The 12,785-nt window shown below is 36.3% G+C and overlaps 1 protein-coding gene across 2 annotated transcripts in view; it reads left to right on the top strand.

Annotated features, from left to right (window-relative positions):
- Positions 1-4,622: 4,622 nt before the first annotated feature.
- Positions 4,623-12,785, top strand: part of slc7a2 (solute carrier family 7 member 2) — a 51,853-nt gene continuing 43,690 nt past the window's right edge. Inside the window, exons 1-2 of one of the 2 annotated variants that reach the window (XM_066718261.1) lie at positions 4,623-4,789; positions 7,056-7,137. The gene's annotated coding sequence lies outside the window, so the exon portion shown is untranslated. The remainder of the gene's footprint in view (positions 4,790-7,055; positions 7,138-12,785) is intronic. The other variant, XM_066718263.1, reaches the window with a different exon arrangement.

The raw sequence follows: 12,785 nt of genomic DNA, 5'->3' as shown, positions 1-12,785 counted from the left end.
GTCTTCAGTTTCATTCAAACAAATAAAATAGGCTCACTATAAAAGACTATACAATGATCAAGCTGCAGATTTATATTGCTGTTTGAATGAAGTAATACAGAGATTATATCAAATTGTTCTGGTTTGCTAATAATATTGTTTAAAAAAAGTATTGTGGTATTGGTTAATTCATATTTGTGTGTGTTTGTTATTTGGGGACTGTGTGTCCATTCAATCTATCACCTAATGTCTTAATTAATTGGTCTAAATTACCAGTGTTTCCAGGTTTTTAGCCATTTAAGATTTGAAGTTAACTCTAAATCCTTCACAGTCAGTAACATTGTTGTCTCCTAGCTTACACTTCCACAGTAATACACTTTTTGAAGCCCCTGGGAAGGACATCCCACCCTAGAGGCTAATGGACTTCCACACCAACTTCAGATATTTAACAGGTTGGCTCTTATGACTATGGTGGTGTGCCCCAAATGTACATTTTAAATGTGTCTTTAAGCTATTCAGTGTGTAAATATAACATTAATCTTGACTTAAGCCGATGATGAGTTCAGATAAGTATTTGGCAGCTTGGTTGGAATGAAAACCAGTGCTTGTCTTTTGTTTATGCTGTTTACGTCCAGCCACCACATCTGTAAGTCTGTGCCGTGGGACTTTAATAAAAGTCCTATGAGTTTGCCCTTTGTCTGTCCTTCATCACAGTAGTGGAAGTGTGTAATTATTAGTATGAAACTTTCCTAAATAAAGATCTATTTATTCCAAATTCGATATTTCTGTGGTTTATAGACACTACAATAATTGAATCGTATTTTATATATTTTAATAGATGATTCTACTGACAGGCATTGTGAAATGGGACTTCCGTAAATACTACTACTCTTTGAGGGTTTCCCAAGTGACCTGGTAAAAGCATAGGTAGGTTGAGTACTACAGTCCAGACATCAGTGGCTCAAAATTGATTATCAGAGGATATTATAGTCACTATGATTTTTTTTTATTACTGTGTACAATGTAATATGATGCAGTGTATTACAATATTCTACCTATGTAAAGGAGTTGTATAATGCTCAGTATTTTGATTGGAAAAAATAAAAACGAAACAAATACAGAGAAAAATAATATTCACCCAATTAGTCCTAAGTATAAATCCCATACCACCTACTTCTGAGACAATTAAAGGTAGATTCATAGGTTAGATTTCAGTTCAGTAGCAAATTTACTGGTTGTTACTACTGTTTATCAAAATTAACAATTTCATAGAATTAAGTTTTATGTTTAAGTTCAGTAAACATGCAGAGGAAAGAGTCCACCATCAAGTTTACACTGTTTAAGAGAGCAGAACATTTTAGGATTAAAACAAATCTCTAAATAAAATACAAATACAAACAAATACCAGGTCCCTTTCAGAACTGACACTGTTTACTGCATAAACATAACAGCAGGGGGTGCTGTTAAGCTTCTTATTTTGTCAATTGAATAGTATGGTTTTGCAGTTAGCTTCACCTGAGAAATGGGTTATGTTCATAAGAACATAAGAAAATAAGAAAGTTTGCTCATTTGGTGTCCATTAATAATAAGTGACCCAAGGATCCTATCCAGTCTGATTTTAAATGTGCCTTGAAGCCCAATTTCCATTTGTGTCCCGGGTGCGTGTGTTCCTGTTGATCTGGAAAAGCTCCTCTGTTTGGTGTGGTCGATGCCCTTCATGATTTTGAAGACTTGGATCAAGTCCCCACGTAGTCTCCTCTGTTCCAGGGTGAAAAGGTTCAGTTCCTCAGTCTCTCAGTAGGACATTCCCTTCAGACCTGGAATAAGTCTGGTTGCTCTCCTCTGAACTGCCTCTAGAGCAGCGATATCTTTCTTGAAGTGTGGAGCCCAGAACTGTCCACAGTATCCAGATGAGCTCTAACTAGTGCATTGTACAGTCTTACTGCCCTTGTTCTCAATTCTACAGTTTTGACAATATACCCTAGCATTCTGTTTGCCTTTTTTATTGCTTCCCCACATTGTTTGAATGGAGAAAGTGAGGAGTCCACATAGACTCCTAGGTCTTTCTCATGTGATACTTCATCTAGTTCTGTTCCTCCCATAGTGTAATTATAGTGGACATTTTTGTTACCTGCATGTATTACCTTGCACTTGTCCACATTGAATTTCATCTGCCAGGTGTCGGCACACAACTGAATGTTATCTAAGTCCCTTTGAATAGCCTGTGCTGCCAAGATTGTATCTGCTGAGCCACCTATTTCAGTCTCATCTGCAAATTTGAAGTTTGCTAACTATCCCAGAGTCCAGATCATTAATATAGATTAGAAAAAGCACAGGCCCTAATACTGATCCCTGTGGAACTCCACTAACAACCTCACTCCAGTTAGAAGCAACTCCTCTAATCGACACCCTCTGTTTCCTATACACCAACCAGTTCATAATCCATCTACTTCCAGTCAGTTGGCACATCCCCTGTTCTAAGTGTCTTTTGAAATATTTTAGTTAGCGGCCTATAAATAATTTCCCTTTAAGTACTGTTGGAAATATCCCATCTGGCCCAGGTGATTTGTTTGTTTTTAATTCTGCTAGTCCCTTTAGTACCTCTACCTCATTTATCATGATCTCTCTTAGGGTTTGACTGGACTGATTGTTAACCTGTGGCATGTTATCTGTCTTTTCTTTTGTAAAAACCTCTGTGAAATACTCATTTAGAACATTTTCCACATCTTGTTCGTTTTCCAAGATACCTCCATTTTTGCCCTTTATCTGTTTCACTTCCTCCTTTATTGACCTCTTGCTGTTGTAATATTGAAAAAAGCTGTTTGCATTAGTTTTAGCTCCAAGAGCTGTTTCTTTCTATTTCCCTCTTTCCTGATCCCTTTCTTAAGATCTCTTTGCAGTTCAACATATTGTTTGTGTTTTGTTTAATCTCTATCCCTTTTGTATGCGCTATACAACATTTTCTTTCTCTTGATATTTTTTTGCATAATTCTATTAAAACATTTTGGCCAATGTTTTTTGGTCCTCAATTTGATAAGTTTTGGTACAAATTTCTCCTGAGCCTCAAGTAGTATATTCTTAAAATATAACCATCCATTTTCAACTGAATCTGTATCCAGTGTGCTCCAGTCTACCTCTTCTAAGTGCTGCCTCATACCTTCAAGGTTTGCTTTTCTAAAATTGTAGACCCTTGTTTTAGACTTTGTCCTTGTTTTTGAAAGTATGCATCAAAGCTAACCATATTGTGATCATAGTTTGCCGTTGGTTCTCTAACTAGTGTCCCTCTAACTCTATCTTGGTCAATTGAAAAATCAAGTCAATGCATGCTCTCTCTCTACGGTTGGTTCCCTGACAAACTGAGTTAGAAAGCAGTCATTTACCATCTCAGCCATTTCTATTTCTGCTTATGTAGTCTCAACTAGGCTTTCCCAGTCTACGTTTGGGAAATTGAAATCCCCCATTATAACAGCCACATCCTTGCTACATGTACAATGCAACATCTTTCTGAATATCTGAGTTGGGTGGTCTGTAACACACTCCTACCACTAATCCTCTGGATCAAAAGCTTAACCCACAAAGATTCTGTTTCATTACTAGGATCTAATTTGAGTTATTCTGCCTCAATGTTAATTTAAAGACTACTTGAAAAATAAGTCACTCAGAGAATCACAAAACCAATATTAATATAAAATTGTATAAAAATGTATGAATGCATATATACAGTATATATATATATATATATATATATATATATATATATATATATATATATATATATATATATGTGTGTGTGTGTGTGTGTGTGTGTGTGTGTGTGTGTATATCAATGTTGTATTGTACCAAATTGTACAAATATGCAAACAACATTAGTGTCATGTTATAAAGCTGTGGTGACACAGTGGTGTAAGGAGAACAGGGCTGCATGACTTGCTTGGTCCTGACAGCGATTCCATAGCAATCTCTGGAAAGGTATATTATTAGAAGAGGCTGCAGATATCAATGTTACTGACTAGAAATTGCTGTAGAGTGAAAGGCACCTCCTCCAGTCATCTATGAAAAGTACTCAAGGACTCAAGTGCAGGACTATATCCCATTTAAAACACAGTGAAGTGCTGTCTTTTGGTAATGTTTTTACAATTGAGTTGCTAGTATAGTAGGTCTAGGTACATTTGTAGTTGAAAATATTCACACCCTTCATTTGAAACAATCTTATTTGATTATCATTGAACACTGATTCAACCTAGAGGAAACTATCAAGATTCAAGTTGTTTAAACTGCGTAAAGACAGAGGGTGTATACATTGTGACTGTCACTCCATTGATTCTGATCAGGTTGAAGATACAGGAGAGAAGCAGGAAAATAATCATATTATACTGAAGGCTTATTCTTTTCTGACCACCACTGAACTGCTACATTCAAATTCACTGCAAAGAAAGATCTCTGTGATACAAAAATATGATGAGTCACATTTTGAAAAACCTTTTAATATTAAATGCTGATTTGTCCAGGGGTACAACATACAAATGTTGCCCCCAAATTTCCCACAGGCACTTAAAAAGCAACCCCCCACCCAATCTGAAAATACTGCTCAAAGCTTCCCACAAAGAAGCAGTGGATAACCCCGCCCTTCTCTCCCAATTTCTATTGCTTTGTAAGACGTGGGGAAAGTGCGTTTAGAGAACAAGCGTGTTTTGGGGTTTTGATTGTTTGTTTTTGGAGATCACACGTGGTCCAGACTTCAGACTTCAGTCCTGCAGCGAATGCAAGTCCTGACCAGATCCTGTCCAACACCACAACCCAGGCAAGGAAGGTAATGCAACGACTAGATTCATTTATTTGCTTTCTCGTTTTCAATTGATCCACTATTCCTCATGCATTTCTCCAGAACTGAAACGAGCCATGCAAAACTTCTGCTTGCAGCTGCCATGCTGCAAATTGTCAACGTGGGGGGAAAACGGCTGCATACCTGGTCTCTGAGCTGTGTGGCCATTGCACTTCATGTTAAATGCCTGTTAAGTTTGGAAGCAAAACGCATATTGTACTACTTTCTGTGGGAAAGGATACAGACAGTCGTTTGGCCAGTCGGAAGTTGCATTCTTGCATGTTTCATTTCGGGATACACTCAGCAACATGCATGACAGGGGAGAGTATTCCGCCTAAATTCCTCCTGAGAAAGTCTTGGTTCTGTATATAAACAAATCATACTAAAGGAAGAATGAAACAGTTGAATGCATTTCAATCTGTCTTCTTAATGTTAGATAGGCTATTGTTATTATTATTATTATTATTATTACTGTACAGAAGTACACAATGCATTGCTTAAATTTAGTTTACGTGTAGACTGTTTGCACGTACACCAAAAACTACTTGAATGCGCATATAGAAAACTATGCAACTTCTTATAGTACGAAGTATATTTATAAATACATATTTATTTGATATATTTCTTAGATAATGTGTGGGTTTGTAGTAATTTTCTCTTTCTACTGTTAAGGCAATACAGTGATACATGTATTAAATAATTGCATGCAGTAGTTGCTTAAAAATATTGACCTTTTTCTTAAGTTGTAAGGCAGTTAAAAAGAAGGGCAACTTTATTTAGTGCAAGATTACCTTATGAATCTCAGTATTGCAGAGTACACAACCCCGAAGCTTTTTGGACAAATACATTAGTCTAAATATTTTCAACCTTATTCTACAACCAATGCAGAAATAATTAAACAATGAGAAAATCCCAGTTACTAGAGATCGCTTTGTTGTAAGACATAGAGACAAAGGACCACAACCATGTGTTATTTATATATTTTACTAGATTTAGTGTAATTATGTGTATTTGAATAATATATATATCCTACCCTATTTCAACAATATTGACATAGTTATGATGAACAGTGTGGCCCCAGCCCTTTTTTTATGAGATGCAGAGGAAGCAGCTGATAAAATACATTATTTTAATTCAGACTTTGTTTTAACGTGATAAGCAGAAGACCTAGATTAATTTTATGGATTTCAAGTGATGGTGGGCGCATGAGTGATGGGTAAAATATATGTGCAAGTGTGTGCTTATTCCTAATATTCTACAATACAATATTATGGTCATTGTTAGAACATTTTGATCGCAATAATGAATAAGCTAGTACAATATTATCATATGTGGTAGGTGTGGTGCACGGGCCCTGACAGATGCACCCACGGTTCAAAGTTCCTGCCAAAACATGTCAAAGACTTCGTGGTAAGAATGAAGACAAACCACATGGGAAGGTAGTCAGTATTGCTACTGCTGATTGAGCAAGAGCTAGTTTGAAATATTCAAACCATAGACTGAAAGTGTATATTCAGTCAAAGACCCATTTAGTACTATGCCATGCCTTTAGGTTTATCCAGCCCATTTTCTTTGGGGGAATCAAATGTCCACAGTGTCCAAAATGCTGGGGGTATGGACCCTACCTAAAATAGTACTGGAGCACTGCAGGGCTAGTGTGGATAGTAAAAATATGACTGACAGGGCACAGCTGGGGGAAAGTTGTGGGAGACAGTTATGCATCAAGATATTATATATGCTACATGTTATAATAGTGGTGTCATAAATACAGAAACACTTCAGTTAAGTTGGGGGAAAAATATTATTTTCACAAGATTGTATATATGTTTTTTTTACATGGCTAAATATTTTTAAATGAACATCTTCTGCAATTAGCAAATCAAAACCACCCTTCTCTGTATATACATGCATATATACATAAAAACATGCATTTATACATTTTATTTGACCATTTTATTACATATTACTTAAATGTATCTTCCTTTTTAAATAGTTTTTGTATGGTTAATAACACTTGAAATGTAGTATGACTTCAGAGATATGTTTAGATTTAATATAATCCTAAAGTTTATTGCCTTAGAATTAGCTGAGTCCAGTGATTTTCAGCTCAATCAAATGCCCAGTTGAACTTCTTCCATGCACAGGAACATGGTTTCCTTGTAAAGAGACACACTGGCCAAGAGGTACCCTGGAGAAATAACTTACAAAACCCTTTTATATTTAATGTGATAAAGTACACTTTGTTTATTTTCAGGAGTATCGTGACGCTGTTTGGACTGTGGATATATTAACAGCGGACAGAGTTAGAGAGAGTGTGAAAGGGCTGCCAAGCATCAGTAAGTAAATAATTTCTGGTTAGTTTAACTAAACAGTTTTATTGTCTTTCTTGCTTCCTATGTTTCAGCAACAGATGGTCCATCATTTGAAATGAGAGAAAAATATCTATGAAAGATCTGCTGAGTCTTGAGCAAATTTTTTTGTGAAAACAACACCATCTTTTATTTTGTCTGGCTGGGAATCTATTATATTTTAAAAAGTTTTGGTAGTTTATAGTAATAAATAGTAATAAATGCAAAATATGATCTATGAAGTTTCTTCATAAGAGGTATTTATAAGGTAGTGTTGAAAACTATGACAACAATGTTTGATGAATAGACAGTTTAGAGTAATAAATGGAACTCGAGATGGCTTGCTGTGGAATGATCATAATAAATGGTTCTATTTAGAATTTGATGACAATACTAAAGCATTCAGTTTGGTTTTGTTTGGATATAGGACTGAACCACATTAAAACTTTGACCCACGTATTGCAAGAATGATACCCATCAATTGCAAGAAAATCTAAGTTTTTGATGCTTAGTCTGTATAAGTTGAAATGAAGATGAAGCATCCTGTGTTAAACTAAAAGTCCCCATCAAGTATTGGAATTGGAATTGCAGATGTTTTTTTATGTTAAGATTGTAATTTAGTCTGGGCTGTGGTCATACAAATAAATAAAAATAAGTTAAATACTTGAACAATTCTTGGCATTTTCTAAATGTGCAATATTTAGACAGGAATATTCTCTCTCACTTCATTAGTCACCATTCATCACTATTATTTCCTTATTTTAGTCATGCATTACTAGGCTCGCCATTGACATATTCTAATGTTTTTCTAAGGAAGCATTCACTCACAACCCCTACTATAAAGCAATCATTTGTTTCTTCTCCAATAAAGCCAACAGACTCACATCAAATCAATAGGAACAAAATGAACGCCACAGATTCTTAATCCATTTGACTCTGCTTGACCTCTGCTTTATGCCAGTGAGATGCAAAACAGCAAACACACATCCTTCAGAACATGTGCTACCTATCCATTCTCATCTTCTCACACTGTGAGTTGCAAACAGAATAGCTTGGAGGGGTTTAATGCAGGTGTTGTGTGGCAAACACTAGCCAACTCAAGCCCAGCTCTGGCAGTGTTCAGACGGTTGTGTGCCACCCTGTGGGGACTCCTGGTCATAGTCAGCATAGTCCAAATGTGAACCTGTGGCGTCTGGACTGTTTGGCTCAAAATATGTTGTTAATGGATTAATTCTGTAGTTCTGATTGCACCTACTTTAGCTGTGCTTCGGTTCGTCACTTCCAACTTTACTGAATATTGACGGAAAAACAGGTTGTCAATCAATGGTTGTTTATTGGACATAGTGTCAGAGCAGAAGACAGCATCTGGATTCAACAGTGTGTGTGAATGTTGGGTGACATATTTGCAGTCTCTGTTTAGGGAATATCTTTTGTTTCCTCTCATTCAAGTGTGTAACCATTTGTTTTGTGAGCTCTTTGGGGTGACAGGGATTCTCTTTATAGGTCAGGTGCTGTTATTGTTTTCACGGTGCGGCACTGCGCTGTATATGGCTTGCACTGTTTTTGTCCGTACTGTAATAGTTGGCACAGTTATGGCAGTGGATCCAGATATACCTGTCCACTTGATAAAAGTGGGCTAGCATCAGTGCTGATCATGATCAACCTGGCACACAGTGAAATAGATAATTTTGTCTTCACCTCATAATTAACACACTCACCCATTTTCTTTTTCCTTTTTTCGGTGTTCATGGATCTGTTTGGCCAGGCAACCTCGATTTGTGATATGGCGGGCCACTGTTTTAAACACAGTGAGCAACAAAACCACTTTCTAAGGGTCTATATACTACCACAATCTGTGTCTCAAGATGTGAGAAGCAGAAGATGTGTCTATGATCAGAATGCGGATTATGTATCAAGTTAATATATTTTATTTATTACAGATTCAGTTGAAAATGGATGGTTATATTTTAAGAATATACTACTTGAGGCTCAGGAGAAATTGAGAACCAAAAAACATTGGCCAAAATGGTTTAATAGAAGTATGCAAAAAAATATCAAAAGAAAGAAAATGTTGTATAGCGCATACAAAAGGGATAGAGGCTAAACAAAATACAAAGAATATGTTGAGCTGCAAAGAGATGTTAAGAAAGGGATCAGGAAAGCAAAGGGAAATAGAAAGAAACATAGCTCTTGGAGCTAAAACAAATGCAAAGAGTTTTTTTCAATAGTACAACAACAAGAGGTCAATAAAGGAGGAAGTGAAACAGATAAAGGCAGAAATGGAAGTATCTTGGAAAATGAACAAGATGTGGCAAATGTTCTAAATGAGTATTTCACAGAGGTTTTTACAAAAGATAAAACAGATAACATGCCACAGGTTAACAACCAGTCCAGTCAAACCCTAAGAGAGATCAGGATAAATGAGGTAGAGGTACTAAAGGGAATTAGCAAAATTAAAAACAAACAAATCACCTGGGCCAGATGGGATATTTCCAACAGTACTTAAAGAAATGAGGGAAATTATGTATAAGCCGCTAACTGAAGTATTCCAGATGACACTTAGAACAGGGGATGTGCCAGCTGACTGGAAGACAGCAAATGTCATACCAATCCACACTGAGATAGTTAGCAAACTTGTCACATTTGCTGATGATACTAAAATAGGTGGCTCTGCAAATACAATCTCGGCAGCACAGTCTATTCAAAGGGACTTAGATACTATTCAGTTGTGGGCCAACAACTGGCAGATGAAATTCAATGTGGACAAGTGCAAGGTATTATATGCAGGTAACAAAAATGTCCACTATAATTACACTATGTGAGGAATTGAACTAGATGAAGTATCACATTAGAAAGACCTAGGAGTCTACGTGGACTCCTCACTTTCTCCATCCAAACAATGTGGGGAAGCAATAAAAAAGGCAAACACAATGTTAGGGAATATTGTCAGAAGTGTAGAATTGAGAACAAGGGCAGTGATGTTCAGACTGTACACTAGTTAGAGCTCATCTGGATACTGTGGACAGTATCAGTGTGGTATGTATGATATAACATGTGCTTGTGAAGCATGTATGCATCTCATAATTTCACTCTACACTCTATACTGATTTTCAGTAAAAATAAATGGAAAATGTTTCTATAGTTTAATATCTTTGGTTGTTATGATGTCATAAGCACACATTACATTACTTAGGTTCCCTTTAGTGTTACATTGACCTATCAGTTCAACATGCCTTCACTATGCTTTACTGTACTGGATAATGAATAAACCAAGGTTTGCTTTAGCAAACATGCCTCACAAACCTTTATCAATGTTAGGGCATTAAGCTTTTTATAATTTTTTAAGAGATGAAAAATACTGAAATCAGAAAAACAATGCAGTAACCTATTTATAAAGTTAAATCTAAGCAGTTAAAACATATTTAAGCATTTCAAATTTAAAAAGTGTTGTATGTAAGTGTCAATTACAGTGTCATGAAAGTAAAAATCCAGTCCATTATATTTTGGTATTGAATTCAAGCATCGTCAGTTAGTTAACCTGGCCTTTCTTCCTGGATTGAAGTTCAAGATTGAAGATCTAGACAATAAGAAGAAACACTCCTTTAATATCCGTGGAACTAACTAACACGTCTTTTAGCCTTTTGTGTTAACTTGGGATTTTTTTAACTCATCAAATTATTGAATGGTCACAAATATACATCAGAACTATGTTTTCTTTTTATAGTCTGAGCTTAATGTGTTAATTTATTTACTTGTTTTATATGAGCTGGTGTGTCTATAGAGACACCGGCAAGATAACAAATTCATTACAATGTTTAAATTGGTGCCCTAGTCATGATATTCCCATATTCCCATATCCCCATATTCCCAAGTGAAGTAAAGTGCAGTAAATAACCCAGTAAAGGAAACCACTGCAAAAATAGTAAAAAGTAGAAATGATGTTGATAATGCAAAGATCCTATGCTAAATTTAGCAAGGTAACCTTGGGCAGTAATCTTGGGCAGCTGAGTCAGATGTTTGAACAGTGGCAGCTGGTGGATTTTTTGTAAAGTGGGGCAGAAACCTGACAACCCCCCCACCTCTACAAATTCGACGCCCCAAATGGGATTAATAGGAGCAGCGCAAACCTAGGCTTCAGTTCCGGCCTAAATTGTAACTGTGCATATGCTCATAAGCATCTTTCTCGGGGCGCTACCCCCTGGAAGAAGGAGAAGAGGCATAATCAGCGATTTAGCATAAATCTTTTTTTTTTCATAAAATGAACATTTGCTGTGGATAATAACTACTAAGAATGTGAATAAATATCAGAATTAAAAACTTAAATGTTCACAGGCGTTTTTATCCTTTTTATTTGTTTCTTGTGTTCTGCAAGGTATTACATGCAGGTAACAAAAATGTCCACTATAATTACACTATGTGAGGGATAGAACTAGATGAAGTAACGCATGAGAGAGACCTAGGAGTCTATGTGGACTCCTCACTTTCTCCATCCAAACAATGTGGGGAAGCAATAAAAAAGGCAAACACAATGTTAGGGTATATTATCAAAAGTGTAGAATTGAGAACAAGGGCAGTGATGTTCAGACTGTACAATGTACTAGTTAGAGCTCATCTGGATACTGTGTGCAGTTCTGGGCTCCACACTTCAAGAAAGATATCGCTGCTCTAGAGGCAGTTCAGAGGAGAGCAACCAGACTTATTCCAGGTCTGAAGGGAATGTCCTACTGAGAGACTGAGGAACTGAACCTTTTCACCCTGGAACAGAGGAGACTATGTGGGGACTTGATTCGAGTCTTCAAAATCATGAAAGGCATCGACCACATCAAACCAGAGGAGCTTTTCCAGATCAACAGGGACACACGCACCCGGGGACACAAATGGAAATTGGGCTTCAAGGCATTCAAGACAGAAAGCAGGAGACACTTCTTCTTCTTATGTTCTTATTTTTCAACTCCAATGCCATAGATGATATTGTGCTTTGTGTATTTAACTAGACAGAAAACAGGAGACACTTCTTCACACAGAGAGTCGTCACAATCTGATCCACCACTGTGTTTGAAAGACTATGACTGCAAATGTAGGTTTTGGATTATAATGCAAAAATAAGTAAAATAATAATACTAATAATAATGATACAAATAATAATACTAGATATTATTATTATGTACTCTTACCCATGGCAATGATCTAGAGACCTCTTTAGTTAATTACTAAAGCAAATAAAGCAGTGACACACTGAATTGTGGTTTTGGCAACTTTGATTTTGGAATGAATTTCAGTTTTTAGGTTTTTCTCATTTTGTTCCAAATTCATGGCCAAGTCATACACATTGTGCATGTTGCAATAACCAGTGAACAGAGGTTATTTTTCAATATACTACTGTTTTGTCAGAAACCTGAACTGGAGTAAAGGTAGGGCCCTTTATTTTCTTTCTGTATATTTTAACAGAATTAGTTAATTCCGTCAATTATACCTTTCAGACTACTCTGCGGCTGTAAGATCCTGAATTATTCAAGTCCCCATAATTAAGCTCTTTTTCTTTGTCGTCATTTTCTTCAAATTCCTAGTTCTTCCTAGTGAGGGTTTGTGACCATATGAAAAAAATCCTAGACCTCATGAATGTTATTTATTTACAT

The sequence above is a fragment of the Amia ocellicauda genome, chromosome 12, assembly GCF_036373705.1.
Source record: "Amia ocellicauda isolate fAmiCal2 chromosome 12, fAmiCal2.hap1, whole genome shotgun sequence".
Taxonomy (NCBI): Eukaryota; Metazoa; Chordata; class Actinopteri; order Amiiformes; family Amiidae; genus Amia; species Amia ocellicauda.
This window is presented reverse-complemented; position numbering and strand designations above follow the sequence as displayed.